Raw genomic sequence first — 25,151 nt, 5'->3', positions numbered from 1 at the left:
TTTGCCCTTCTTGGGTCCCTGACCATATGATCACAGAGTTGAAAACAGCCCTGTGCTTCCTTTTAATGATGGTGAGGTAGGAGTTCCTCCTGCCGTGATGGCTCCCAGCACTGGATGCTGCCGCTGCCGCTTCTTCTGCAGGAGCAGGGGCAGAGAACCCGTGATGCAGGTTCCATGGTCACCTCCAGGCATGTTCGTGATTCAAGGATGGTCTGATTCCACCAAGGGGGGACTAGCTTGTTAAAGTGACCGAAGCAAGATGACGAAGAGGGGAGAAATGAGATAAAGGTTGCACCTAGGGTTGAACTTTAGGCAGCCAGAAGTCTTTGTTAGTCACTTGCTCCACTCATTTCCGCTGGCCATGAACTTTTCCATAGTTCCCTGAATGACGAACAACCCCCACAGAGAGCCTCGGCAGTCTGAATGGAATGAACTCCACTGTGTTTGGTGAGCTGCCGATGAGGTGATGATGTCTGGCTTTGTCAAGTACCCTAAGTAAATTACTAATCATTGGTAGAAATAGAAGCACAGGCATTATTTCATTATGAGCCATGATAATGCAACCGAGTGGTCCCCAGGCCACCTCCGGGGTCACACAGCTGACAGGTCTGTGGGTGTCTGTTTCTTTGAGCTGACTGTGGTGAGCAGCTGATATCTCCCGGGGAGGCGGAGGAAGCGAGCTAACAAGGACGTGCTGTTCCACACAGGGCAGCTATAAAGTCCCTCATTAGGGACTCCGCAGCCGCCCCCCCCCCCACCCCCGGGCGGCCACCAGCATTCTCATTCACAAAGGAAGAAGGTAAGGCAGACAGGGAACAGAGTCCCAGGGTGACCCTGGGCCCAAATCAGGACAGGGACTCGGTGTTCCCATGGCCTCCTCCTCACCCATTCTGACGCCTGGCAGCTGTCACCTGTGGGCACTGGGCACTGAGTTCTCTGCCATCATTTGAATCACTCTTTCCACTAACGACTCTTTCGCTCAAGCAACTCAGAAAAGTAATTGGCATGTTTTCGGTCCTCTGTTGGACTTGTTGAGGTGTTAAGAGGAGAAGTTTGTATGTATTACCTGCACGCCATCTGGGCCATGTCAACTATATTTCTGTATCATATTGTATTGTTTACCCATCCAAAGACTGTAAGCCAAGAAAGTACAACTAGCAAAGAATGGTGTACCCAGGGCCTGAAGAAGCAGACAGACTCTCATCATCGGGGGTAACCAGCAACATCTGGCTTTTGAGGAAGGAAGTCCAACTTCCTTGGTTAGCAATACAGCTATTTGGGCTGATGGGCTGGCTATTCCCGTCTATTCTGTGGAGGGGCTGGGGTGCAAGCGAGCTGAGCATCTACACGGAATGGTGTCAGTGGAGACATATGCTGCACCTGCTGCAAGCTGCCTCTGCAGTCAGTCCCCGTGGAGAAACTGAGGCAGTTTAGCAGCTTTGCCGGGGCTGGAGGTGAGCCTATCCTTTCTGTATTTCCAGAATACAGAAGCTGCAGAAGCCTTGGTCTGGACTTCATTTCTGTACTGCTTTGGGGGAATGGGGACAAGAGGCTCTGGACTCATCTAAGTTTTCTTGCAGGTGACAGCGGACAGGGCTGGCATCCCCTGTGCAGCCTCTCCCACGTCCCCCAGGGTTGTTCTATTACTCTTCAGCCCTTAGGGGATTGTCCCTGAGCTCCAGTTAACGAAGCAGGACTGCTTCTCCCTTTTGAGGATACCGAAGGAGTCTATAAAACTGAAGGAAGATAGTGGTGTCCTTGGGGCTTTTTTTTTTTTTAAAGTCTTCTTGGGAATCATTTTTTAAAGTGTTGACACTAAGACATTGTTCCCCAGGTGATGTACGACCCCCAGCATTTTCCAGGATCCCCGATCATTCATCACAGATGAGGCCACAGGCAGTGTGGGATTGGCTTGGTCCCAGAGACTTGCTTGAGGCTTATTGTTTATTCACCGCTGGGATCATCAGGGTCTGAGAAGTGACAGGCGCCTGGCTCAGCGGGGAGGATGCGGTGGGAGGGAGACCAGAGGAAGTTTATCTGTCTTCATTCCAGCCAGAAGACTTGCAGCCCGGAGATGGCTCTCATATGGACTCTGAAGTGTTTGCATTTTCTCTGTTGACTTGTCATTGAGATAAATGCATTTATATGTGTGCCCACATGATTTTTAATATTGGCAGAGGCCTCGAAGCACTTAGAAAGGCCAAGGTGTGCATCTGTGTGATATCTCTCCCCAGCCCCGGGCGTGCTGGCGTCTTCCAAGGCAGAGGGACAGGGACAGGGAGTGGGCTAAGCTGGCATGGGACAGAGGTGGGAAGGGAAGGGGATTAACAGGAACCAATGGGCAGATGACCCTGAATCCCCAGGGCGGCGGTGGGGTGGGGGTGGGAGGAGAGAGCAGACTCCTTTGCGGTTAAATGTAGGTTCCCCCGTTGTAGGCGTGTTTCTCTGGCCTCTCTGTCTCTCCTCATGCAATGTGCTCCACTCCTGTGGCTCTCCTAGTGAGATCAGGCTCCATGTCAGAACCTCACAGTGTGGGTGGTTTAAATGAGAGATTTAGTTCTTACAGTCCTGGAGCCTGGAAGTCTAAGATGGAGATGTCCACACGGTCAGTTTCTGGTCGTGAATGGCCGCCTGGCTGGTACACAGCCACTGTGAGCTCGCATGCTGGGGCGTGCGGGGAGATGCAGGGGAGGGCGCATGCTTTCCTGTGTCTCTTCTGTCTAAGCAGAGGGCTCCATCTGGACCTAATTATCTCCCGAAGGCCCCGTCTCCAAGGACGCTCACAGCTTAGCGGTTCCAGGTGTGGATTTTGGCTGACACAATTCAATCAGCAGCTCTTTGGCACGATTTCCCCGGGGCACGTCCCTAGGCCAGCGTTCTGTCCCGAGTAACTGAGCTACACCTGTGTATGTAGCAGATACAAATGGCCGAGGAGTTGGCCCCCATGGGGATCTCACACAGAATACGTTACCTTCGGCTCCAACCAGCCACTTCCGCCATGTTTCCTAGGTCAACTAAGGGTGGTTCTTGTCAGTATAAGACTTTTTTCCTGCATAGCATTTGGGGTTCTGTTTCCTTCTCGGGTCTGTTTTGCTGGCCCCCAGGAGGTTTCTGCCAAGGCTGGGCTTCTACTTGTTCTGAGCAGCCACACCTCTTCTCCACTGCAGCTGGTTTGATTCCTTTCTGTTTTTTAAAGGTTTATTTTTTTATTTGAAATGCAGAATGGAGGGGGTGGGGAGAGGAAGAGAGAGAGAAAGAGAGAATCTTCCATCTGCTGGTTCACTCCCCGAATGGATGCAATGTCTGGGCCTGGGCCACTTCAAAGCCAGGAGCCAGGAACTCCATCCTGGTCTCCCACGTGGATGGCAGGGGCCTGAGTTAGCAAGAGCTGGATCAAAACCAGAGCAGCTGGGAGACTCACTGGCACTCCAGTATAGGTGTCGGCCCTGCACTGGCAGGGCTTAAGCTGCTGCATCCCAACCCTGACCCCTGGTTTGACCCTGACAGCCTATAGTTGCCACCTTTGAGAGGTTGTGCGCCACACAGATGAATCCACACCTCTGAGAGGGCCCAGGCATCCACAGGCCCCACAGTGAGCGCGGAGACTCTCTGCTTTAAGCCCCCCAGCCTTCAAGGCTCATGTGGCTGTTCCAGTGGGTTGGGACCACCTTCTCTGCACCAGCCAGCTCCCAGAGCTTGCCCTACCCCACCCCTCCCCTCTGGTTCCTCCGTACCCCACATCTCAGCTTGTCTCCGGACTTTCCCTGCCCTTCAGACTTGTCAACTCATCACAGTTCCTTGATTGGCCCTGGCACTCTCCAAAAGCTCCCCTTCTCAGATTGCAGCCGCTGGTGGGTCAGGCTGGTCTTCCTTAGCGTCCCATTGCATGGAGGTTCTGGAAAAGTCTCGGCTGACTTCTCAAGGAGTCACTGCACTGCTACACGCACTAGGATGCTCCAGCCCGGCTTCTGTGGCCTGAGCCCACGCTGCTCTGCACAGTGCCGGAGTCCTGCTGCTAAAACCGGCAGCTATTTTTAATGAGCAATTTCCTTTTTTCTTCAAGCAGCTTATTTAGACAAGGAAAGGAGAGACATGTGGCTTTTGCTGGAGAAGATAACTCATTTATCATCTGGCAGTTTTCTCTGCTTTATTTGAGGTGTACAACACAGGCAAGGGCCAATCCACTAACCTCAGGACTGGCTTGGACAGGAGTTTAATTTAGATCGTGGCACAGACTGTGTTTGCTCTCTGAAAACTGACTGTACTTTGAGGCCTTAAACATTCAATATCAGAAGGAAAAGGACAAGCAACCCAGTAAAAAAAATATTGGCAAAGGATATAAATAGGAATTCAGACAATATGAAATTGCAAATGGCCAATAATGACAGAATGCTTAAGCTCTGTTAGTAAATCAGGGAAATTGAAATTAAAAGACAGTAAGATATATTTCTTCAACCAGTCAAGGGTGTTCAGCAACAATTAATGGAATAGGAAATGCAGAAAGACCAGTAAACACGAGAAGAACATCGTTGTTCTAATGAGCAGGAAACCACAAGCTCAAAGACATTTTTCACCAGATTGGTGAAATTATATTGGCAAGGCTATGGACAGATGGGGATACATATATGAGAAGACAAATATATACACACTTCTGGCAGGGTTGTAATTTGTACATATTCTGGAGAGCAGTTTATCAGAATACAGTGTGATTTTTTTTTTTTTGCCAGTACGCATTACAACTTTTATAAATGTAGAAGTTTATTTTGATCCAGAACTATTTCTGTACTTATTTGCCACGGAGCATTTTATCAGAGCGGTTTTGAACAAGTTGGGGACCGATGACAGTTGGTAAGCTGTTCAATACAGGCTTCTAAATCACGTCTCCCATTAACCCTTACTCAGACTCTTCCAGATGGTCCTTGATCAAAACCATGAAATAGGTCCGCTTGCTCATTTAAAGCACATTAAAAAAGAAAATTAATTGGAACACTGTGGCTTATCAATTTTACATAAAGAGCCCATGCGATGTTAGACTATTTAGAATGAAATTAGTATAATTATGGGTTAATGTTCTGCAATACATTCAGCAGACTTCTGTAACAACCAGATATGAGTGTGTAGGCTTTGTGGCCAGTCTCTGTGGCAATGACTGGACTGCTCACGCCTATAGTAGAAGAGTAGCTGTAGTCTGTATGTTAGCTATGAGGGAGGTGGTGCTCCAATAAAACTTTATTTATGGATTATAAAACTTGAATTTCACATGACATATCATTCTTCTTTTGACTTTTTCCCCCAAAACTTAAAAAAAATTTGAAATACCTTTTTTTTTTTTTGAGGGCCACACAGAGTGAATCTGGCCTGCAGGCTTTTGTTTGCCAAGCTGTGTTTTACATTATTAGTTGCTTCTTAGGAATTAGAATTTGCAATAGCACTATTTACTGTAACTTTAAAAGACACTAGCCATTATTCCAAATGAAACAGTGAAGAGCCACTTCAGAGCAATCAAAACCAGTTCTTTTACAAATATTTGAAATGTATTTGGTTTTGTTAAGCAAAAGCTAGGTTTTTAAAAGTTTTATTTAATGATGTGTTGTTTTCTTTGTGTTTGTCCCCAAATCATTTGTTACTTCTATGGATAATTTACAGGGCCGCTAGTGGGGGTCACGGGAAGTAGCCCATCCCCAGAGTTCTAGGCGTGTCCCAGATCCAGTAACCCAACAGCTGGCTGGCCTGCAGTAGAATATTGGTCCTGATTTCATGTTTCAGCATAGTTCCGCACCCCAGGCATTCTGGCTGTTTCCATAACTAGAATCATCCTGGAAACAGCAACAAAGTCTTTTTTTTTTTTTTAAAAAAAAGATGTATTTATTTGAAAGGCAGAGTTACAGAGAGGCAGAGAGAGAGAGAGAGAGAGAGAGAGAGAGAACTTTTCTATCTGCTTGTTCACTCCCCAAATGGCCGCAACAGCCAGAGCTGCGCTGATCCGAAACCAGGAGCCAGGAGCCTCCTCTGGGTCCCCACGCTGGTGCAGGGGCCCAAGGACTTGGGCCATCCTCCATTGCTTTCCCAGGCCACAGCAGAGAGCTGGATGTAAGTGGAGCAACTGGGACTTGAACCCGGGGCCCATATGCAATACCAGCACTGCAGGTGGTGACTTTACCCGCTATGCCACAGCGCCAGGCCCCAGCATTAAAGTCTTACCCTAAGCCACTGGCTCGGTTCTAGAGAGAGCTGGTTAATGCAACTGGACAGTGGCTTACCTTCATACATTTGGAACAAAACTGTGGTTTCTTGTTGCCACATCCTTATTTAGAGTGAACTACTTCTTTCAGAGGGGTTGGAGCTTCCTCAGTTTCAACAGCCCATACAGCTTTCTTGTGCTGAGCAAGTTCACAGAGAGGGAGCCTTGCTCAACCAATCAGTGCTACATTCTCAGCTGTCTCAAGAGGTTCCCTAAGATTGTTTTTTTGTATGGTGACCAAGAAAGCAAGCCGACAATTCTGGCTAGTGGTGGCCATCTATATCTATATCTATATCTATATCTATATCTATATCTATATCTATATCTATCTATCTATATCTATAGCGTGCATGTATATATGTATATGTATGTATGTGTATATATGTACAGGTACATGCTTATGTAAATGAACACTGAGGTTTTATATTCACAGGAAACTCTGCAGATCACAACCAGGATGCTGAAGGTACCATCTTACTCTTTTAATAACCAGCTGTTTATTTTGAGGGTGGTGGAATGCAAGCTTTGGGGTTTCAGTCTTTTTCAGAACTCTTTTTTTTTTTGTCATTCCTCTCCTTTTTTTTTTTTTTTTTAGATCTGTGTGTTTATTTGAAATTCAGAATTACTGAGAGAGAGATCTTCCAACTGTTTGTTCACTCCCCAGATGGCCACAACGCCTGGGGCTGGGCCAAGCTGAAGCCAGGAGCCAGGAGCTTCTTCCAGATCTCTTACATGGGTTGCAGAGGCCCAAGGACTCGGGCCATCTCTCGCTGCTTTTCCCATGCCATTAGCAGGGAGCTGGATTGGAAGTGGAGCAACTGGGACTCTAACTGGTGCCCACATGGCATGCCGGCGTAGCAGGCAGGGGCTTTATCTGCTATGCCGCAACTCCAGCCCCCAAAACTGTTTCTGAACTTCTAGGAGGCTTTCAGTTGGTGTAGCTAATCGGCAAGGAATGAGAGGTCTTCACGGGACTGGTGCTGCACTTCTGGGCTCTTCTGTGGTCAGTTTGGGCAGCTGGAATCCTTTCTAACTACACTTGCAATGATTCAATGACAATCTGAGAGTACGCCAAATAGACACAGTGGCGCCAAGAGCAGTTTGTGGGTTCTGTCCTTCATTCTGGTTGCTGGGAAGACCTACCTGAGCCCACATTTGTAATTTTCCCCACGGGCATGCTGGCAACCAGAGGCTGGCTGAGTCGGCCCAGAATATTCTTTCTCTTAACGATGGGTTCTCAGCTTGGTTAAACTTCCACACCCACCCTGGGGCTCACCGACCTCTGAGAAAGGCCACTGTTGGAGCTTCTGTGAAACTTCGCCTTTTGTCCAGCAATCAAGCCCCTTCAGGTGGACAATGGGCCATTTCCCAGTGTGTTCAGTTCCTGGTTTGTATCCCCAAGGGTGGAACATGGCAAGCGCTGTGGAGGGTGTGAGTATGGAGCCACAGTTCCGGGGTTGTGGAGCCCCCCTCAGCCTGGCTCAAATCCCAGTCCTAGTCAGGGACTGAACGCTCCGCCACAGTGGTGCAGCCGCTCTCGCATGCCTCCTCTCGATCATCTAGTTAATTAGTTTCACCATAGCACGTTTCATCAGCCAACCACTGGACGCGATGAGCGGAGGTGTGGCTGGGGTCCGTGTGCTTCATCTAGTGTCTCTCACCTTGTATTATTTCACTCTGGGTATCCATCAGCTATTCCTTGAGCGATTGAGAACATCCTTGTCGCCTCTTCTGCAGGACCTGGGCGATATCCACACCTGCTTTCCCAGGGCTTCCTTTGTCAGCCAGAGACAGAGCTGTGGTTGCGGCACCAGAACGCACCCAGGATGGGGGCGAGCCTCTTGCTGCCCTATGAGAGCTCTGCCATGCCAAACTCTAGCCAGTCGGCGGGTAGCCTTTGTCCAGTGAGAGCTTCCAAAAAGCTGTCCTGCAGCGCACTCCAGATACGGTGAGGGCACAGGCTCTGACTGCTGTGGCAGTCTGGCCGTCTTGCACCTGTTGCTGCTGTGTGCCTTGGACCCTTTCTCCATGGCTGCTGCCCCCTGCGCATTCCCAGGGTCAAGCTGAGGCAGGCTTAAACCCATACTGAAGAGCCTGCTGCTGTGGCGCAGTGGGTTAAGCCACTGCCTATGATGCCGGAATCCCATATGCATGCCGGTTCCAGTCCCAGCTGCTAATGCGTCTGGGAAAGCAGCAGAAAGTAGACCAAGTTCTCGGGCCCCTGCCACCCTCGTGGGAGACCTGGATGAAGCACCTGGCTTCATCCTGGCCCAATCCGGGCTGTTGCAGCCATCTGGGGAGTGAACCAGCAGATCGATCTCTCTCTGTCTCTCTGCCTTTCAAGTAAATAAGTAGATCTTAAAAATATTAAAAATGTGTATCTTACATGCAGCAAGTTTACTTAGAACTTACTGTTGGAAGATATTGACAGGTATGTAGATATTCACCACATCATTATTTATGATAATTAAAAAATGAGAAACAGTTTAGCTATTCAGCAATGCAGAAGTGGTTAAACAATGTGAACCTGCAGGGAGTATTATACAACAGGTGCAGATTATAAAACTGCATGAACAATATCGGACACCTAGTGTTGACTGAAGGAAAGGAAAGTCACAAAGCAGTAGACAGTTTGATGCCGTTTCTGCAAAGCAACAACTACCAACAACGAAAAGAAAGTGTGTGTTTGGGTATAAATCTTTTGCGTTTTACTAAAGATTTCCGTGGAGAAAGTGTGTGGTTGAGTATAAATCTTTCGCCTTTTACTAAAGATTTCCGTGGAGAAAGTGTGTGTTTGGGTTAGGTGTGATTGCGTGAACATCCACGCCCAGATCACCTGGGAAGATTCAAGCCCTGCCCGTCCTGGTGGTGCCTTCCTGGAAGCTCTGGGAGTTGGAGCTCAGAGAAAGTGAGTTCCGTACACCATACACTAGTTGCACAAAGAGGGTGTTTTCATATGCACCTCGTGCAGCCATCAGCGAATAAAACATTTGAAAAGGAAGTAAATAAAGTGAAGCTGATGGATGTAAACAATCTGACGCTGGGAAAGCACTTGCTCTCATGGACTCTCATCCACATGGCAAAGCCCTACACAGACCCCAAGCCTGCCCCAGGGCTCTTGCAGCTTGGGTGCATGGTGGCCTCCAGCCCTGCCCGGGAGCTACGTGCCTGCCTTGGACGTAGGGCCACTGGCTCTTGGCTGGAAAAATGAGACAGTAAGAATGACATCCCCTGTTTAGCACAAGGAGCACCCAAGATGGCAGGGGGACATTCTAAGGAAAGAGACCACGGCTCGTATCTTGCGTGCAGGGGCAGCTGTGGCTTAGATCCCCTACCTCCTGAATCAGAGCCACAGTTTGAGTCCCAGCTACTCCGCTTCTGCTCCAGCTTCCTGGTAATGCACCTGACAGGCAGCCGAGGACGGCTCAAGTACTTGGGCTCCTGCTGCCCACGTGGGAGACCTGGGTGGAGTTTCTGGCTCTTGGCTTTGGCCTGATCCACACCTGGCTGTTGTGGGCATTTGAAAAGTCTCTCTCCGACACCTTCTGTCCCTTTGTCAATCTGACTTCTGAATAAATTACTTTTTTTTTTTAAGTTTGTGTGTGTGGGAGGGAATAAAGGGGATACTGTCAGTGATGAAGACAGCAAGCAGGAAGCCTTCTTAGCCATCTTCCTGGAGGGCTCACCCCAGAGAGCTGTCACAGGCCCCCCACCCCGTCCCGGCACTGCAGACCTGCTAGTATGGGGGTATTTTCAGTCCAGCAGCTCCAGCTCCTTAAAGTCTGATGCATCTAAGGAAGGGCCAGGAAACAGGCCAGGCCTTGGGAGTCACGGGTGTCTTTACCTTACCGTGAACCTGCTGTGGACGAGAGGGTGTCACATTGAGCCGTGGCCTTGCTACTGCAGCTGTGAGGCCGGGCCCTGCGGAGACAGTCCTGCACTGCCCTCTGCAGTGGGAAGGAGACACGGCAAGCTGTTGGCCGCAGCCTGTGTGAGCTGGCTGGGCCTGAGTGTACCCCGCCGCTGTGCATTGCCCCGGGGTGGGGTTGCAGCCTCGGCATTTAGGCATGGGGCACACGTGGTCTAGGAGGGCTGTGGGTGGGAAATTCCTCTTGGCCTTGCAGATTCCTTTCCAGGTGGACAGGGGCATGACCAGAGAGAAGGTCAGGCCAGGTGCGGCCGGGGGGTGAGCTTCACATCACAGCAGAGCTCATCGGAGAACCGCACCGTGGGCTGGGGAGATGCAGCTTGTGGGGAGCAGCTCGGACTAGACTAAGTTACTGGAATTAAGACTTATTCTATGCATCTGCTCTCCTCTGTGGGGAGCAGCTCGGACTAGACTGGGTTACTGGAATTAAGACTTATTCTATGCATCTGCTCTCCTACAATATGGCGCTGGGAGAGGAGAAAACAGCTTCTGCCCAGCTGCCTCCAGTTCAACCAATAAACTGTAGGACTTGCTCCTGATTGGAGAGCAGCGTACTCGGCGTGTGGGCAGCCGAGTTGGGATTGGCGGAGGAGGACTATAAAGGAGGAGAGAGACGGCATGCACCGGGAACATCTATGGGGAACATCTATGGGGAACATCTAAGGGAACCCGTGCAGCCCCCGAGAGAGCTGGCCGGCGGTGTGCCGCTCCCCTGCGGAAGTGGGGAATGTGGCCAGGGGGAACTGCCCTTCCACGGAGGTGGAAGGGATAGTAGCCAACCCGGGAAGAACCAGCAGCAAACCCGGGGAGGGCCGAGCAGACGAAAGAACAGCGCAGGGTCCTGTGTCGTTCCTCCACGAAGAGGGGGAGCGACACAGCTGCTGAAGATGGCTTTCTGGGAGAGAAGCTGTGAACTGGGCACCTTGGTCCACCCTTAGCTACAGAGTTCTGTAGCTGATTTGATTTATGTCTGAGTTGGTTGAAAGCGGGGTCAAGGGCAAATCGCACCTGCCTGTCGGCTGTTATGAAGTGTGGAGAGACCTTGACTCGTGATAGAATGAGTAAACATGAACAAATCGTGGGCCTGATGAGAAATACTACAGATCACAGGGTAAAGGATGGCATCCAGGAACCTCACAGAAGAATCAGCAATAAGGCAAATATTGCAGTTCAACGAGCCACTGCACTGCGAGATAGGAATGTAACACCATGAAGAGATAAGAAGCAGGAAAGGAAAGACAAGAGATTAGTATATGGAAGACTTGGGGCCAGTGCTGTGACCGAGCAGGTAAAACCGGTGCTGCAGGTGGTTCAAGTCCTAGCTGCTCCACTTCTGATCCAGCTCTCTGCTATGGGCTGGGAGAGCAGCAGAAGATGGCCCAATTGCTTGGGCCCTGCATCTGTATAAAAGACCCAGAAGAAGCTCCTGGCTCCTGGCTTTGGATTGGCCCAGCTCTGGCTTTTGTGGCCATTTGGGGAGTGAACCAGCAGATGGAAGACCTCTTTCACTGTCTCCCCCTCTGACTGAAACTCTACCTTTCCAGTAAATGAATACATTTTTAAAAAAAGATACGGAAGATGTTGAAGTAAACCAAATGCACAATAATGTCATTGGCACATAACTACTGGTTGTACCTGACATCAGACTGAGTTATATGGAGAACAAATTTGTGAAGCTTTTTAGGACACAGAAAAAAAAGTACAAGCAGAGGACAGAGAGAGAGGATTCAGTCTATGGTTACTTTGTGTTCCTAGGGGAGATAGCGTAGCACGTGGAATGGAAGCGATAATGAAAGATGAAATAAAAACCACAGCGTACAGACCGCAGGGGCTCAGTGTGTTTCACACACACACACACACACACACACACACACGAAAAAAGACACCCACTCTGCAGATAGCAAAAGGAAATTTTTAATGACATGAATTTTTAAAAAACATTTATTTACTTGTTTATTTGAAAGGCTGAGTGATAGAGAAAGGGAGAGAGAGGAAGGGGGCAGGGAGGAGGGAGAGAGAGAGAGAGAGCGCGTGCGCGCGTGCGAGAGAGAGAGAGAGAGAGAGACCTTCCATCTGCTGGTTCACTCCTCAGATGTCTGCAACAGCCAGGGCTGGATTAGGCTGAAGCCAGGAGCCAGGAGCTCCATCCTGGTCCCCATGTGGCTCAAGTACCTGGGCCATCCATCCTCTCTTCCCAGGGCGCATTAGCAGGGAGCTGGCTTAGAAGTGGAGTAGCTGGGACTTTATTTCGTTGTGTGTTTCTGATGTGGGATGTGGGCATCCCTCATGATGGTTTAATCAGTTCCACCACTACATCCAGCCATCCTGAAATGAATTGTTAACAATCCCACAAATCATCTCAGAAAAGGCAGTTTATCTGCAAATTGAAAGGACACATTAGGCATTTTTTGCCCGTCAAAGAGCACTGTGATATTATTTTGGTCTCTTCCTCATTTGACTTACTACAACAGAACTGCCAGTCCAAACATTTTGTCTTTGCCTGCCCAGAGGTGGGTCTGTGATGAACAGGGCAGCTTCTCTCTGGACCTGGCACTTCCGCAGAATCACAAAAGGACAGGATGTAGGGGCAGAGGCCTCTGCTCCTGCTCTGGTTGTAAAGCCAAGACGTCCAGTATCTGCCCCTCCCTATTCCAACGGTGGCTCTGCCTCCTGTCATTTCACACTTGTTGGTTCATTGCTCAGATTCCAAGTTGCCCTACATCCTTTGGCTAAGTTCACTGCTGCTCCAGTTGTCCAGAGACCCTAAGGATGGATTTTGGGGGTGTGGGGACCTGGCCCGAATGGGGAGGTGCCAGGTAGAATTCCTTCCTGTCGTAGGTTACTATGCTCTCTGCATGGGGACCCAGGGGTGTCCCGCGAAATCAAGCCGCTAACAGAAACGGAGTTTAAATGACATGAGACATTCTGGAGCCGTGGGGTAAGATGTCTACTTTTGATGGCACTGGGTAACTTAACGCAAGAACGTAATACAACTGAACCTTTACGTGAGCACTGCGGGCGAACCTGCCACAGCCTCACTGTTTGGGGCCTGACGAGATGTGCACTGCTGATGTAGTGGTCGTGCTGCTGTGGGCGTGTTTCATGTGGCTTCCTTCCTTGCCTCCCCACTGGGATGAGCTGCGGGAGTCAGATGAGCTGCGGGAGTCTGAGATCAGACAGTTTAGCTCCAGCCTGTCTTTTTTTTTTTTTTTTTTTTGACAGGCAGAGTGGACAGTGAGAGAGAGAGAGAGAGAGAAAGAAAGGTCTTCCTTTGCCGTTGGTTCATCCTCCAATGGCTGCCGCGCTGCAGCCGGCGCACCGCGCTGATCCGATGGCAGGAGCCAGGTGCTTCTCCTGGTCTCCCATGGGGTGCAGGGCCCAACCACTTGGGCCATCCTCCACTGCACTCCCGGGCCACAACAGAGAGCTGGCCTGGAAGAGGGACAACCGGGACAGAATCCGGCACCCTGACCGGGTCTAGAACCTGGTGTGCCGGCGCTGCAAGGCGGAGGATTAGCCTAGTGAGCCGCGGTGCCGGCTCCAGCCTGTCTTAATGGCAGAGTGTGCATTTTCAGAGTGTCCGTGTTGCACACAGCCACGAATGGGGGAGCACTCGAAGCAGCAACCCTTTACACAAATCCTGGGCGTCTCAGGTCCGTGGGTGACCCCAGCAGAGAATCCACAATCGCCTTGCTTTCACGATCACTGGAAGCTGGAAGCCTTCTGCCACTGCACAATCCATAGGACTTGGAAAGCCAGAGGCTGTGACCCAAGCGTTTAAACCAAGTCAAGTGTGTCCCGTGTCTGAGGGCAACGGCATGTTGTTCTCAGACAAGCCAGGTGCGGGATTCGCACCCTCCACATTCCCTAACTGCGGGCCAACCCAGGGAAGCAGTGGAGCAGAGGGGAACCTGGGCCCAACTCCAAAGCCAGCCAGACCCCAGCTCAGCACCCCTGACGGATTCCATATTGCCTAGGAACTTCTACTGTCAACCGCCAAACTTGCTCCAACAGTGCTTCCCGCTCAGCGACCCACTTCCCGTACCAGGAATGTGTCTTGGGACATACCCTTGGCTGCTGGTACGGGTAGAATCACGTGCCTTGCTTGGTGAGTGCTGGCGATTTTCATTCTGCTTGTGTTTGCGAACAAAGCCTGACTTATTCACGGGGAGAGGACTCAGTGCTAACTACGAGCAAGATGCTAATGCAACATAGTGACTCTAAAAACAAATTGCAGAGCAATGATTTTTTGCTTCCTTTTTTTTTATTTTAAGATTTATTTGTTTATTTGAAAAGCACAGTTACGGAGAGGCAGAGGCAGAGGCAGAGGCAAATGGAGAGAGAGAGAGAGAGAGAGGTCTTCCCTCTGATGGTTCACTCTCCAAATGGTCACTATGGCCACAGCTGGGTCAATCCGAAGTAGGAGCCAGGAGCTTCTTCCAGGTCTCCTACATGGGTGCAGGGGCCCATGCACTTGGGCCATCTGCCACTGCTTTCCTAGGCACATTAGCAGGAAACTGCATTGGAAATGGAGCAGCCAGGATTTGAACTGGTGCCCATACGGGATACGGGCGCTGCAGGCAGTGGTTTAACCTGCTGCACCACAGTGCCGGCCTCTCTCAAATAAATACATTTTTTAAAAAAGTTAAATTTCTATGCTTTGACCAATGAACAAGGTCACCAACAAAGCAAGTTACAGAGAACTGTATATGGAATAACCATTCTTTTGTAAAGTCAGAAAAAACACTTTTATTGATATGTATATTTTTGTTTGTGGACATTAGTATGAATATAGGGAAATGTGGACACTAAGTGAACATTCATTGTTTTCAGGGAGGGGTGGCGGTGGGAATGAGGGTCGTGGGGGAAGGGAGACATGGCTGTTTTTTTCTTTGATACTTTTGGTTTTATTTATTTATTTTTTTGGCTTGTAATAAGGGCAATGATGCTGATTTTTCAAAGAAAAAAATCTAATATGATAAATTCATAAAGATAACTCATCCTGAATGACTTGTCTTTTTAAATTTTATTTTAGAAAAATTTTAAAAAGATTTATCTTATTTATTTGAAAGGCAGAGTTAGAGAGAAAGGGGGCGTAATCTTCCATCTGCTGGTTCATTCCTCAAATGACCACAACAGCTGGAGCTGGGCTGATCCAAAGCCAGGAGTTAGGCACTTCTTCCGGGTCTCCCATGTGGGTGTAGGGGCCCAAGCACCTGGACCGTCTTCCGCTGCTTTGCCAGCCGTTAGCAGGGAGCTGGAACAGAAGTGGAGGGCTGCTGGCATCACGGGCAGTGGCTTAACCTAGCACGCCGCGCCGGCCCCAGTCGCTTCTCTTGGGAAGGATGCGCAGATGATCCAGGGGCAGATGTGGAACAAATCCCTTGGCACATCATGTGTCAGTGCTACAGTGTTAACTCTGCTCAAATGATATAATGTTCTCAGATGAATAATTCACATACCATAACATTCACCCTCTCAAAGTCTGAAGGTTTTTTTTTTTCCTTTTAATTAATTCGGGGTTATGTAACCATCATCACAACCTGATTACACTCCTAAAAGAAATCCAGGAGCCAGTGGCCGCCATTCTCCATTTCTCCTCCCGCTCAGCCCTGGAAACACTCATCTACCTCAGTCTCTGTGGGTTCTGCCTGTTCTGGAACTTGTGTAAACGGTCACATAACATGGGGCTTTTTTTTTTTTTTTTTTTTTTTTTTTTTTTTTTTTTTTTTGACAGGCAGAGTGGACAGTGAGAGAGAGAGACAGAGAGAAAGGTCTTCCTTTGCCGTTGGTTCACCCTCCAATGGCCGCCGCGGCTGCTGCGCTGCGGCCGGCGCACGGCGCTGATCCGATGGCAGGAGCCAGGAGCCAGGTGCTTTTCCTGGTCTCCCATGGGGTGCAGGGCCCAAGCACTTGGGCCATCCTCCACTGCACTCCCTGGCCACAGCAGAGAGCTGGCCTGGAAGAGGGGCATCCAGGACTAGAACCCGGTGTGCTGGTGCTGCAAGGCGGAGGATTAGCCTAGTGAGCCGCGGCGCCAGCCCGTGAGCCTCTATTCTTAATTTAGGTTTAGCTTAACCTTTTCTAATTTTTTAAAATGAAAGCCTAGGTTATTGGTTTGAGATTTTTTTTTTAAATACAGGCATTTTGTGTTCTAGATTTCCCTCCAAACACTGCTCTCACTACATCTTATAAATTTTGGTAAGTTGTGTTTTCATGTTCACTTCTTTTAAAATATTTTCTAATTTTCCTCATGCTTATTTCTTCCTTGACCCACTTAAGAGTGCACTGTTGATTTTCTATATTGTGAATTCCACCAATTTCCTTCTTACTTGGATTTTTAATTTCATTCCACTGTGGTTAGAAAGCGTGCTCTATTTTCTATCTTATAAATTTATTGAGGCTCATTTTATAGCTTAGCATATGGCCCGTCCTGGAGAAAGTTCCATGTACATTTGAGACGATTGAATATTTGCTGTCATTGGGTAAATGGTTCTGCTCGATCTAGTTGGCTTACAGTATTGTTTATTACTTTAGATTGTCCTACAATCTTGGATATTTTACATTCTTGTTATTATGTAAAAATTTTCAGCAAAATGGTGTGAGGGAGCCCATAAGTTTGCTTCTTTTGGGGGGACTGTGGATGGCTTTCCTCCATTATTTTGCCCCTCTGTATTTTCCAGATTTCTTGTGATGAACATGAATTACTTCACAGTAATCAGGCAAACAAATTAAAAATGGATCCGTGGGGACGGACGGGCACAGCTGGGCGGGTTCCTGGGGGAGGTGCTCCCAGGTGTCCTTGCCACACTCAGCACCATGCGGGCAGTAGGTCTGCAGGAGCTGTTTGGTTGAATTGAAGGTGACAGGCTTGCGAGGGTGACCTGAGCTGCAGTCCGCCAAACATTTAGCGTGAGTATAAGGAGTCGATGAGTTCCTTTGGCTTTACATTACACTAGTAGACTGACGCCAGCCTATTAGGATATTGGGGAGAAATCCTTAGGATTTGGAATCCTTCATCTTCAAGATGAATCTCCCAATATCTGCCAACAGCCTCTTCACTGTGTCCATTAAATGGCCTACTTGTGTATTGGCTGCTGCGGAGCCAGAGTTTTTATTTGATGTTAAAGGAATCTTAATTAAAGTCCTGCTGGCTGTATTTTGCTAATCATCTAGTACGTTAGGTCCTTTTACACTCCTACTCCATGGAATAATTGTGCTTAATTGTGATTAAATGAGAACATAACAAGGGTGTTTGTTGGCTGATATTCACGTTCGTTCTAAAAAGATTTGCAGAAGACAGAGTTATTCCCCACAGCACCGGAGCCCGCTGTCGCGGGAGTTTTGCGAAGCTTGACAGTGGAGGGCCCTGGGCTGATTTCCAGGAGCTCCGGTCCTGCTCGCAAGCAGAGGTTTACGGAATCAGTGCTTCTGGTCGTGGGGCCGGGCTGCAAACTGCGGTGCCACATGCAAATAGACTAACAACTCGCGAGGCCCTGCCCGTTCTCCTGCCTTTTGATTTGCGGTGATTCTCATCACGACTGTGAGTGGTTCTGTTCTCAAAGCCAGGGGGGTAAGTAGATGCCAGCCTCCTTTCTCTCCAGACCGAAGTCTAGACGGCAACATTTATTTTAGGTCAAACTTTAGCTTCTTTCTCACACAGAAAAACAATCGCTTAAAATACATTTCTCCCAAATCATCTTTTCTCTTGATTTCTAAAGAAATGTTCCCTTCAGGGAGCAGCTACTGCATGGCCATGTTTATGTAATTTACGGTCATGAATTAAATTAAAATTTCCTCTACCAGTGTCTGCCAAGTTCCTGTTAATAAATCTGCTGTGCTTCAAAGCGATAGGACTTGGGAGGGTTGTCTTTGTGGCATCTCTGTGGAGTTAGACCAGGAACACAGACAGGAATTTTCCTACTTACTACGATGCACAGTGATAATTCAAATAAAACCAAGTCTCTGAAGATCACATCCTCTTGGGGCTCTTAAGGTTTTCATCAACGGCTCCTAATTATTATTATTATTTTTAAAATATTTTCTTTATTTGTTTGAGAGGTAGAGTTACAGAAGAGAGTGGGAGAGACAGAGAGAGGTCTTCCATCCACTGGGTCACTCCCCAGTTGGCTGCAACAGCTGGAGCTGTGCTGATCCAAAGTCAGGAGCCAGGAGCTTCTTCTGGGTCTCTCATGTGAGTGCAGGGGCCAAAAAACTTGGGCCATCCTCCAGTGCTTTCCCAGGCCATAGCAGAGAGCTGGATCGGAAGTGGAGCAGCCGGGACTTGAACTGCCACCCATATGGGATGCTAGGGTCACAGGCAGAGGCTCAGCCAACAACGCGATAGTGCCATCCTCTATTAATTTTTTGCCAGTCATTGAAGTCAGAGTGAGAATTGAAGAATTTAATGAACTTAAAACAAATGATGATATGCTTAAGGGCAACAGTGTGACAAGGTTTTTTTGAAAGCTTTTATTTAATAAATATAAATTTCATAGGTACAACTTTAGGATTATAGCAGTTCTTCCCCCCATACCCACCCTCCCACCCCCAAACCATCCCATCTCCTACTCTCTCTCCCATCCCATTCTTCATTTTTACTTAACTTTAAAATTAGAAGATCAACTCTATACTAAGTAAAGATTTCAACAGTTGGCCCCTACACAGACACACAAAGTATAAAGTACTGTTTGAAGACAAGTTTTACCATTAATTCTCACAGTACAACACATTAAGGACAGAGATCCTACATGGGGAGTAAGTGCACAGTGACTCCTGTTGTTGATTTAACAATTGACACTCTTATTTATGATGTCAGTAATCACCCGAGGCTCTTGTCATGAGCTGCCAAGGCTATTGAAGCCTCTTGAGTCCACAAACTCCAACCTTATTTAGACAGGGCCATAGACAAGTTTTCTTATTTATTTATTTATTTACTTACTTACATACATAGGTGGATTGTGTGTGTGCTTAGATTAGAAAGAGATAGTAGATGGGGCTGGCGCCGTGGTTCACTTGGTTAATCTTTTGCCTGTGGCGTCAGCATCCCATATGGGTGCCGGATTCAGTCTCGGTTGCTCCTCTTCCAGTCCAGCTCTCTGCTATGGCCCGGGAGTGCAGTGAAGGATGGCCCAAGTGCTTGGGCCCTGCACCCCATGGGAGACCAGGAGAAGCACTTAGCTCCTGGCTTTGGATTGGCACAGTGCCCGCCGTTGCAGCTATTTGAGGGTTGAACCAATGGAAGGAAGACCTTTGTCTCTCTGTTTCTCACTCTCTATAACTCTACCTGTCAAATAAAAAAAAAAAAAAGAAAGAAAAGAAAGAGATAGTACACATTTTTTAGCTGAAAATATTTGACTTGCCATTTTATTTGTCATTTTCTCTCTGAAAGCCAACCACAGGGATTTTTCCAACTTAGAGTTGTGGGAGACTGGCAGGGGTGCTGTGCATCACAAAAGCTGCCAGTTGTGTCCCCAGCAAGTTGTCTGTCCGTACACGGGCGGGAGGGGGCCGGGGGTCATTTGACAGAATTACAGACAGTGAGAGAGAGACAGAGAGAAAGGTCTTCCTTCTGTTGGTTCACCCCGCAAATGGCCGCAATGGCCAGAGCTGCGCAGATCCAAAGCCAGGAGCCAGGTGCTTCCTTCTGGTCTCCCATGTGGGTGCAGGGCCCAAGCACTTGGGCCATCCTCCACTGCCTTCCTGGGCCACAGCAGAGAGCTGGACTGGAAGAGGGGCAACCGGGACTAGAATCAGCGCACATATGGGATGCCGGTGCTGCAGGCAGAGGATTAACCTAGTGCGCCACGGCGCCGGCCCTATATGCTCACTCTTATAACAGTGAAGCCCCATGTGCCATGAGGCTGTGTGCTTGTGAAATAACTGTGAATGACCGGGTGCTGCACCCAACGCTCTGTAACGTGGTTCTTTTCACTAAACTCGACTTCAAGCACTCTCCATGTAGACCCACGTGGATAATGAATTGTAATAGCTTTTTAATATTTCATTGCGCACCACACCACAATGTATTCAGCTATTTTTGGGTTGATGCATATTAAAATTTCCCACTTTTCATTATTGCAAATATTGCTGTATTGCTCCTAATGATTTGCTATTTAATAAGATAATTATTAAAGATTTTTGGCAAATACCCATTACCAAATTAAGAAGGTTGCCCTTATTTCTAATGAGAAATATTATTTCTTACTAAGTGTCTTCAGTTCTTTGTAAAGGCAGAATTACCTTCCTCCTTGCAGGTTCCCCTCCCAGACCCAAAAAGCTCATCAGGGCCAGTGTCATGGTACAGCAGGTGAAGCCACTGCCTGGACACTGACTTCCCAGTTGAGAGCCCATTTGTGTCCCAGCTGCTCCGCTTCCCATCCAGCTCCCTGCTAATGCACGTGAGAAGGCAGCAGAGGATGACCCAAGTGCTTGGGTCCCTGCACCCATATGAGAGACCCGGATGGAGTTCCAGGCTTCTGGCTTCTGCTTGACCCAGGCCCAGAACCAGCCGTCGCAGGCAACTGTGGAGTGAACCAGTGGATGGAAGTTTTCTCTCTCTCTCTCTCTCTCTCTCTCTCTCTCTCTCTCTCTCTCTCTCTCCCCTCTCTTCCTCTCTCTAACTCTACCTTACAAATCTTTTTAAAAATGTGTTCTATCTAAAACAGCAGCACACAAGTCAGTTTTTCTCCATTTCATTATGTTCCCTGATGCTTTAGCTCTCTTGATTCATTGGTTCCCAGGGAAGCTGCACAACAAACACACTCTTTTTTTTTTCTTTTTTCTTTCTTTTTTTTTTTTTTTTTGACAGGCAGAGTGGACAGTGAGAGAGAGAAAGAGAGAGACAGAGAGAAAGGTCTTCCTTTTGCTATTGGTTCACCCTCCAATGGCCGCCGTGGCTGGTGCATCGTGCTGATCCGATGGCAGGAGCCAGGTACTTCTCCTGGTCTCCCATGGGGTGCAGGGCCCAAGCACTTGGGCCATCCTCCACTGCACTCCCTGGCCACAGCAGAGAGCTGGCCCGACTGGGACTAGACCCGGGTGTGCTGGCGCCGCAAGGCAGAGGATTAGCCTAGTGAGCCGTAGCACCGGCCTCAAACCCAATCTTGAAATCTGCCTCCATCAGTTTGTCAAGTTCACCATTAGAATAGTCCTTGAATATCCAGTTTAAAAACCATATACGTGTTTAACAAGCACTTCCATTTAATTTATAAAAGTTCTGCAAAAGTTTTGTGGTTTGTCGCTCCCCCTCTTCGTGGAGGAACGACACTAAGCCCTGCGCTGTTCTTTCGTCTGCTCGGCCCTCCCCGGGTTTGCTGCTGGTTCTTCCCGGGTTGGCTACTATCCCTTCCACCTCCGTGGAAGGGCAGTTCCCCCTGGCCACATTCCCCACTTCCGCAGGGGAGCGGCACACCGCCGGCCGGTTCTCTCGGGGGCTGCACGGGTTCCCTTAGATGTTCCCCATAGATGTTCCTGGTGCATGCCGTCTCTCTCCTCCTTTATAGTCCTCCTCCGCCAATCCCAACTCGGCTGCCCACACGCCGAGTACGCTGCTCTCCTCCAATCAGGAGCAAGTCCTACAGTTTATTAGTTGAACTGGAGGCAGCTGTGCGGAAGCTGTTTACTTCTCTCCCAGCGCCATATTGTGGGAGAGCAGATGTATAGAATAAGTCCTAATTCCAGTAACTCAGTCCAGTCCGGATTGCTCCCCACAGTGGTTGAAGGAGTTTACCTAAGATCAGTGCTTAGTTTACTCAGAAAGGGACACTGTTTAAGACAAAAATTGTCATCACAGAGTGGAATTTTAGCACCCTATAGTGAATATACTATCTTTGGCTTTGGGATATTGACTCTTTATTAAATTTACAAAAATATATCAGACCTGATTTTTTCAAAGTAGTCTTACTAGAAATATAGCAAAAGTCAGATACTCAGGAAATAAGGTAAGATTGTTGTGGGCAGGCATTCAGGTTAAAATTGGTTAGGTCTGTGAGCTGGAAGACCACGCCTTCACCACGCTCCTGTGTGACCTCATGCCCCTACCTGGCCTCACCTGTGCACCCACCAGCCAATCAGGTTAATGAACCACTCCCCTTTGGAAGTGGATTAGAAGCCTGGGGGCATGTGTGCTAGTACAGGGCTTGCTGTGGCCCTGTAGCCTGAGCGTGGCCTTTGGGCTACCAACCCCAAGCTTCCTGGCCTAGATGCTCCTCCACATGGCTGGCTCCTGGTACTCGGTATGAACCCAGATTTCTATCCTATAGATGGGGCCCTCACTCTCCTATGCATTTTTCTCACTGAATAAAAGCTTAAAACATATCATGCTGCCTCGTTCATTTATGCCGGCATTCAGAATTCTTCTCTGAATATTAGGGAAGAACCCACCTGTGCTTATTAATATTGGGAATTTATTAATAACCACAAGGTGATATCGTATGGCACCCCAAATTCCAATTTCAAGGTGGCAAAATGAAATTGTGTTTATCTACTTACCATTATCTTCAGTGCATTTTGTGTTGTACAACGTAGCTGGAATTGTATAGAGCATCCTGGACTGGCGATTCATTACAAGTGCTGGGAGTGTGGTGAAATTGGCAATAGGAACCAAACAGGCAGTAGTTTATGTTGCCTCTGCAGGTGACGCTCCGTGCCTGCCATTCCAACAGTCTCCACTGTGTGGCGGTAGCAGCCTGCTCATCTCTCCAGCTGCAGCAGCAGCAGCCGCCCCAGCAGCATTCAATGTGGCGTCCTTTCCCTTCCTGGCTGCCAGAAAGCCCTTCGTTGCGTGGCATGTGGCTTGGAAGGACGGGCAGCCTTAGTAGTAAGTCTCTCAAAGTATCGCTAATAGAATTATGCAGTGACAGCGCTGGTGAGGCAGGTTCCTGGCTGCATGGATTCTTCTAATACTTTCCACCTCCCCTCCAAAAACACGTGTTCTCCCGGCTGCGGGAGCGACTGTGCGCGTCCGCGGAATCATCTCACCTGAAATCCACGACGGTCGGAGCCAAGGCAGTGTCAGATACTAAAGAAACGCACTCGGCGAAACACAGCCACGCGGAGATGTGGTGAACTACCAAGCAGGCAGCAGGAGACATGCTGGCTTCTTTGTGGATGGATTCTCACTCGCTACAACAATGTCACAGCAATGACCCTCGTCTCGTGTGTCACTCAGGGGATTTGCTCCGACTTGGGGAGTGCCCATGGGGCTGCCGTGTTGTGCGGGCCCTGCATAGACAGTCTGCTGACGTGGAGCAGTGGCTCCCACGTGGAGTACCGGACTGGCAACCCAAAGCGTATCTGAGATGCCCTGTGTTTTCTGAAAATGGACAACGTGGAGTCAGAGCTGGCATTAGGGCCTTTTTTAAGAGCCTGCTGCCTCCCCTAAGACCGAGCCCCAATCCCTGCAATCCCACACACTAGCAATGACCTAGGGTCCTTCTGGAGGGAAGAGTGCTTTAACTGGGCCAAGTTCCTTTATCAACCTCCTGCTTTCCCGGTTGAGTTTGGCCCTAGGGATATCATAGAATGTGCCAGGTGTGTGGCAATGCCCAGGACACATGTGGCAAAGCTTGCTGGAAGGTCCTGTTTGCTCACTGAGTAACACAGGCCATCGCAGGGCTGGGATTATGGCGTAACGGGTAAAGCCGCTGCCTGCGACACTGGCCTCCCATATGGGAGCCAGTTCATGCCCTGGCTACTCCACTTCTGATCCAGCTCCAGTGTTTGGGGCCCGGCCACTCACATGACAGACCTGGAAGAATCTCCTGGCTCCTGGCTTTGGCCTGGCTTAGCCCTGGCTGTTTGGGGCCATCTGGGGAAAAAACCAGTGGATGGAAGATCTCTATCTCTTTTCCCCTCTCTCTCTTTCTGACTTGCCCTCTCTTCTTTGTAACTCTGACTTTCAAATAAAATAAAATAAATCTGTAAAAAAAGACAAAGTTGCTGGTAAGTTCTTGCCAGTAGATCTGTGATAGGAACGCAGGACTCCCGGGAATGTTAAGGTCGAACGCGTCTTTAATTGTGTTTCTGGCTTGCAGTGCGCTGTCTGCCTCCCACCTTCCAGCCTGTCTGGAGCCTCTGTGTTCTCTCTTCTTCTTCCTTTGCAACCTTTTAGGAAATTGGGGAAGCACCAGCCAGTTAGCTTGGGTTTCTTTACCCTTAGCACCCACCTGCTACCTGTAGCAAAGATAACCAGGGCAGTGAAACACAGCTGAGGTTCGAGTGGCGGATTTGTGTTTGGAGGCCAGGATCTTGCGTGGCACTAATGGGGCATCATTAGTCTTCAGGAAGAAGCGGGACAGTGACAGGGCCCTGATGGAGTCAAGGGGGTCAGAGGTACCACTACTTCCCAGTTCACTCACGAAATCCGGGGGCTCTCCTTCGTCTTTGGGTTCTACGTCTGATGGATTCTCTCCACTGGCTTGCTTGCTCCCCGGATTGGACCACTCCTTCCCTGCAAAGGAGCCTATGAGGCCTTACATGTGGGTGCAGTCCTCCCCCCACACCCACAGAGGGTGCTTCCAAGGCCCCTGTGGGTGCCTGAAGCTCTTGCTAGTATTGAGCCCCGTTTGTCCTACATTTTCTCCTATGCCTGTATACCCATGCCTGCATGCCTACATAAAGGGTAACTTTTGAATTAAGCGTTGTGGGAGAGCAGCAAGCATGGAGAACAAAATGGAGCAATTATGATGTCCTACAATACAACTTGTAGGAATCGGCCTCTCTCTAGGGAGAACAGTAATAGCTTGGGGCCACGGCTGCCCACTGGTAACTGGACCAGTGGGAAATGGGGACGGGGTGGGGAGGGGCCTGCTGTGCTTGGCATCTGTCCCCCCCCCCCCTCCTGGATCCTTCTCACTAGGGTCCCACTCGCTCAAGTCCCAGCCCCTAGACGGGAAGCTAAGTCTTCCTCTCTGACCTCACCATCCATCCGGGCCCTGGGCTCCTGGCTGCTCCTCCCTCCTGGCCCTGGGTGTGCTCCTG

At 49.0% G+C, this 25,151-nt stretch overlaps 1 long non-coding RNA gene across 1 annotated transcript; it reads left to right on the top strand.

The window, feature by feature from the left end:
- Positions 1 to 761: 761 nt before the first annotated feature.
- LOC103352322 (uncharacterized) lies at positions 762 to 24,094 on the top strand. Its single transcript, XR_001795690.3, has 4 exons — positions 762 to 799; positions 6,675 to 6,707; positions 16,328 to 16,370; positions 16,853 to 24,094. It is a non-coding gene; the product is annotated as an uncharacterized lncRNA (long non-coding RNA).
- Positions 24,095 to 25,151: the final 1,057 nt, after the last annotated feature.

This window comes from Oryctolagus cuniculus, chromosome 14 (genome assembly GCF_964237555.1).
Source record: "Oryctolagus cuniculus chromosome 14, mOryCun1.1, whole genome shotgun sequence".
Classification (NCBI taxonomy): domain Eukaryota; kingdom Metazoa; phylum Chordata; class Mammalia; order Lagomorpha; family Leporidae; genus Oryctolagus; species Oryctolagus cuniculus.
The sequence above is the reverse complement of the archived record's forward strand: the minus strand, read 5'-3'. Positions and strand labels throughout refer to the sequence as shown.